The sequence below is a fragment of the Chrysochloris asiatica genome, unplaced genomic scaffold, assembly GCF_000296735.1.
Source record: "Chrysochloris asiatica unplaced genomic scaffold, ChrAsi1.0 scaffold00036, whole genome shotgun sequence".
In the NCBI taxonomy this organism is placed as follows: Eukaryota; Metazoa; Chordata; class Mammalia; order Afrosoricida; family Chrysochloridae; genus Chrysochloris; species Chrysochloris asiatica.
This window is the reverse complement of record NW_006408554.1, coordinates 18,690,253-18,696,228: the sequence shown is the minus strand read 5'-3', so window position 1 is coordinate 18,696,228 and position 5,976 is coordinate 18,690,253. Positions and strand designations below refer to the sequence as shown.

The 5,976-nt window shown below is 38.3% G+C and overlaps 1 pseudogene; it reads left to right on the top strand.

Moving 5' to 3' along the window:
• The window catches only part of LOC102820093, a 7,713-nt pseudogene extending 3,164 nt beyond the window's left edge, over nt 1–4,549 (top strand).
• The last annotated feature ends 1,427 nt before the right edge of the window (nt 4,550–5,976 follow it).

Sequence of the window (5,976 nt, the reverse complement as noted above, 5' to 3'; positions counted from 1 at the left end):
TGCATAATAGATTTTCTGAAAATGATGCTGTAAAAAAAAGAATTCTCAAGAAAGAACAAAATGTGCTTCATAATAAAAGGAACCAAGGGAACATTACAACTAAATTACACATGTGATCCTAGAATAAGAAATTGACAGTAGTTAGACAATTGTTGAAAATTGAATAGGATCTTTGAATTATATAGTAATATCGTACCTGTGTTGATCTTCTAATAATGGAGCTCTGGTAGCGTAGGTTACAAATCGGGCTGCGAGCCACAAGTTCAGCAGTTCGAAACTACCAGTGGTTTCACGGAAGAAAGATGAGGCTTTCTGCTCCCATAAAGATTACAGCCTCAGAAACCCTGTTCAGGGTTGCTATGGGTTGGAACCGACTCAATGGCACTTAACAACAACAACATAGTTACATAAGACATTACCATTTTGAAGTTTGTATGAAAAGATGCAATGATGGAAAATGATTGCAATGTTTTTATGAATTTTGCAATTACTTCAAAATGAAACTTTAAAAACATTTTGTAATTACTATTAAAAGGCTATGTTCTCAAACAGATTTGGCCTTTTTCACAAGTAACTTTTTTTTTTTTCTTAAATGTTTTATTGTGAATTATGTGATAGCTTACATGGGAGAACATTAGTTTTACATTCATTCTATCGTATATCATCTCATTGCCATGGTTACAATCCCCTCCATGCAATCCTTCCCCCGTACCCCTCAGGTCTTCACAGTCACTCTCCCTCTCTGGATCTAAAGTCCCCAGCTGCTCCATCTCTCCACGTCATCATCTCTGGCTCCATTTCAGGCATCACTGCTTCTCTGGGTAGGGTTCCGCTCTCTGCTCTTCTCCCTTGATGGTCCTAGGGACCTCTGCTCCTAGACTGAAAAGTTAATCACTCCCCTCCTTGATATAAAACGTCTTTACATTTCCGACCCTCACAATCAGTCTTGATAACAATTATTCACTATTGTTTCACAAGAGACCTATCTGTATTTCATTGCATCAGCCCTACCTAGTCAGGTTGAATACTACTCACTGGAGATTCTACCTTCCTCCAGGCCCTCTGGATCTAGGTTCCCTCTTGAAAGCTTGTAAGCCAGTCACTTCTTGCCTTTGTAGCCTCCTGCCCCCCATTTTGAGTAGCCAATGTCCAAGTTGCCCATCCCTGTCTACTCTGTGTGTGGAGGTGGTGGGAATGATTCTTGCTGTAAGGACTTGTTCCTTTTTTGAGCTACTGCTTCCATAGGTGTCGGTCAAGTTCATCAAATTGTATGAGAATACTTTTTTTTTTTTTTTCCTCTTCTTTCTACTTCTGGTTGAGCTCTGATCATCCAGTCACTGAAGCCAGGATAAGTGGGTATTGTCTGCAAGTGTGGGTGTTCTTATGCATATGCCCTCTCTTCTTATCAGCTGGACGCTTCACTCTCCACTCTAGTCCTCTGTGGCTATGTCACTGACTCTGTATTATTGAGGGTATTTTCTAAAGATTGAAAAACACTGATTTAAGAAAAAATGATAAACTATAAGTGGAAATGAAAATCAAAGGATAGATCCAAAACCTTGCTGAGACTTGGCAAGTAATTAGGAGGAGAGATGATGAGCTAGTCAACCAGTGAGATAGGAATGCTCAGTAATATCTTTACTTCAACAGAGTAAATGAAGAAAAGAGTTGGTTTGAAAGGGTAAGTAGGCCTAGATTTGGACACATGACAAATCTTGACTCCATTTTTGCTCTTATGTGCATTAGTGGTTCAAGGTCAAATTCTCCCCTTCCATGGCAGAGACCATAGTTCAATTCCCAGTCAATGTACCTCATGCCCAGCTACCACACATTTGCCAGTGGTGGCTTGTGTGTTGCTGTGATGTTAAACAGGTTTCAATAAAGCTCCCAGATGAAGATAGACTTTGAAAGGTTTCATAATCTACTTCTAAAAACCAATGAAAACCCTATATATCACAATGGCTCAATCTACAAATGATCATGGGTACATGTCTTGGTAAGGCACTGCAGGATAAGCACTCAACCTCAAGGTAGGTTTGAACTGCAAGGTTGGTGGTTCACGCTCACCATCCATACCTTGGAAACCATGTGCAGGGTCGCTATGAGTTGGAACTGACTTGATGGTACATAACAACAGTATCATTGATAAAGAATGATTACTCATATTTATTTTTCTACAACCTATAAAATAACACTGATGCATAGTGATTTTTCAATAATCAGCTGTATCTCCCAGAAAAGTATCAGAAGAAAAATGAAATTCTTAGTCAAATAGCCTAATTCCTTTAACTTATGGCTAAAGCATTAAATTGATTGTCTGAATGTTTATCCTTCATATAAATTTATATTTTCATGTAAATATATTTAATGCAGTCCCTTATAAATTTGATTATATAGAACATTTGTAGAATAGATTACTCTGGAGATCTGAACAGTAATAGCTGAGAGTTACCCTTAAGTGCTGCAACTTTCTAAAGTTAACATTGTTTAATTTAGTAAGGGGAATACCAATTGAATGCTCTTATCAGAGAAGTAATTCTTGTAAAATCAGAACTATGCTTCAGAAGGTTAAATTAGGTTGGGGGTGTAGACTTGAACTCAAGGAAAAGATTTAGAATTGGAAAAACAACCTTGCAGATAGGGAACAGATGATGGAGGTCAGAGCTAGAACAGTGTGAGCAAGAGATTGGATCAGTACAACTTTTGCCATTTACAAGATAAGAGCAATGGAAAGGAAAATCACATAAACATTTGAGTCCAAGTGACAAGTAGAATTGTAGAAGCATTAAAAAATATGAAATCAAAAATAGAAAGTTGTTGGTGAAGAGTTCAACATAAGTCATTTCATTTAGCTATATTTTTTTCCTAGTAGACTCATCCTAGTGTATACATACATAGCATTTGAGTATGAATATCCACCACTTTCTCTGTCACTTTGTCATACGGTGGTGGCTTATGTGTTGCTGCGATCTGGAAGCTATGCCACCGTTTGTTTGTTTTTTAAATACCACAGAGTCACCCTTGGTGGACAAGTAACCTAAGCACTTCTAGACTAAGCCAGAGTGAAAGGAGGAGAGGGGAACTACTTTTGTATGCTTAGCCACTGAAAACCTTATGGATAGCAGCAGAGCATTGTCTTATCTAGTGTCAGAAGATGAGCCCTCAGGTTGTAAGTCACTAACATGACTGGAGAAGAGCTGCCTCCTCGAAGTACAGTTGATAGCAATGGTGGGGATGGAATAAAACTTTCAGAAACGTCACTTGCTGATAGGGCACAACCCTAAAAGTGAAAACAAACAGTTACAAACACTCATTAATAATCAGAACGTTTAATATACAAAGTACAACTCTAAGAAAATTGGAAGTCATCAAAAATGAAATGGAAGGCATAAACATTGCTATCCTAGGAATTAGTGAGCTAAAATGGTCTGGTTGGGGAATGACAAATTGAAAAGGAATGGTGTAGCATACATCGTCAAAAGGAGTATTTTAAGATCTAACTTGAATTACCACGGAGCCGAGGGAGGGGTCACAAACTCTGCCCCCTGCCCCCCGCGCTGAAAAACATGAACTCAGAGATTCCACCCCCACTTTTCTTGGCCTTCCTTACCCCGCAACTTCCTCCAACCTGTCTCCTTCCAGAAAGACCCCTAGCAACCGCCACAGCAGACTATCGGGTCTACATCTAGCGCAGGATCGAGCACGGAGGAGAGGCACAGGACATTTTGGCACCTAGATCATTGCAGCTATAGAGGAAATTGCACATCAGATTATTGAACAACAGATGGGAGAGATTGTTACAGATCAGCAAACTGGCCAGAAAATCCAGATCTTGACAGGATTTGACCATAACACACAAGGCAAGCAGGTCATTTTGACAAACCATGACAGCTCTACTCCAAGCAGTCATACAGGCCAGGCAAGATCCCACTCCAGGAAAGGTTTTTCTCACAACTCCAGATGCAGCAGGGGTCAACCAGTTATTTTTCACAACTCCTTATCTGTCTGCACAGCACCTCCAGCTCCTAGTAGATAATCCATCCTCAGACCAAGGGCCAAATAAGGTTTTTGATCTTTGCATAGTATGAGGAGACAAAGCATCAGGGTGTCATTATAGAGCAGTAACTTGTGAAGGTTACAAAGGATTCTTTAAAAAGAAGCATCCAAAAAAAAATTAGTGTATTCATGTGGAGGATCAAAGAATTGTACTATCAATAAACACCATCGAAACCTCTGTCAATACTGCAGGTTGCAGAGATGTATTGCTTTTAGAATGAAGCAAGACTCTGTTCAGTGTGAAAGAAAACCTATTGAAGTATCAAGAGAAAAATCTTCCAACTGTGCCACTTCAACAGAAAAAATCTACATCTGAAAAGACCTTCAAAGCCCATTAACTACAACACCAACTTTTGTAACAGATAGTGAAACTTCAAGGTCAACAAGACTGTTGGATACAGGGATGTTTGTGAACATTCATCAGCCTGCAATAAAAGCTGAGTCAACTATGCTGATGACACCAGAGAAGGTGTGTTTAGTTAAATTAATTTAAAACTGAAGTTTAAACGGAAAGTTTCTCCATCTCCTACATCAATCTGGTCATTTGGCTTGGTTTTAAATAGTCCCCATTACACGTTCTCTTTTTAAAAAACAAAACAGAACATAAGATTAGGTGTTTTTGACTCAACATAGCCTCCTTCCACCTTCTCCCTCATTGGCAAATTGGCTCTCTGGACTGCCATTCTTCTACTAATTTCCAATTGCAATTGCAGGAAGTAGCCTTGGTGACTATGAGTTGATTGCAAACAACTTCAGTCACTCATTCACGGCACTGGCAGCTCTGTGTGACCACCCTGGAAGCACTGACTTGGATCGTGAGGGCTCCTCACTTGTGACTTTCCAAAGAATGATATTTCTGTTTAACACAGTGAGACCATGGGAAAAGACTGTTAGCATCAACCATCTGATACTATGGCTAGTGTTTTTTGCGTTCACTGAAATTTTATGTTTTTTTGCCTGGAATACCAATAGCAATTGGCATAACTCTCATAAGTATATTCATTGGTGACTCAGAATTAGCAGAGATTACAGAAGGCTATATCCCTGAACATTGGGAATAGTTCAAACATCTATATCTAGATGGATTGCCTGTAATTTCTTTGACTTCTGTGAAGATAATTATGAAAGAACAATGGCTATCCTTGAAATTGAAGCTGAAAAAGCTGCATTAAAGGAACTGGAAATGCTATCATTATATGTGCAAGAGATGATGAACCCTGGTACCAATATCCAACTATAGATAAGGTACTTCATCATCATTCTCCAACAGCAACCCCCAACAACTAATTTTTATTTTTCCAACTACAAAGTGTATTCTCTTTAGTGAAAATAAATTAACCTATATATATATAATTTATAGCCCAACCACAAAAACAAATAATGAAGAAATTAAAGAATTCTATCAACTTCTTTAGTCTGAAATTGATCAAGCATACTATCAAGATGCATTGATAATTACTGGTGATTGGAATATGACAGTTGGAAACAAAGAGGAAGGATCAGTAGTTGGAATATGGCCTTGGTGATAGAAATGATGCTGGAGATCACATAATATAATTTTGCAAGATCAAGAACTTATTCATTGTAAATATATTTTTTCAACAACATAAACAATGTGGACCACACCAGATAGAACACACAGTAATCAAACTGATTGCAGACAATGGAGAAGCTCAATATTATCAGCCCAAACAAGACCAGCAGAGGCCAAAGCTAAAGAAAATTAGTACAAATTCATGAGCACCAAAATATGACCTTTAGTACATATCCCAAATGTATTCAGAGATCATCTCAAGGACAGATTTGAAGCTTTAGAAACCAATGATGAGGTGACATTAAAACATCATAAACAAAGAATTCAAAGGTCATTAAAAAAGCAGGAAAAAAAGAAAAGACCAAAATAGATGTCAGAAGATACTC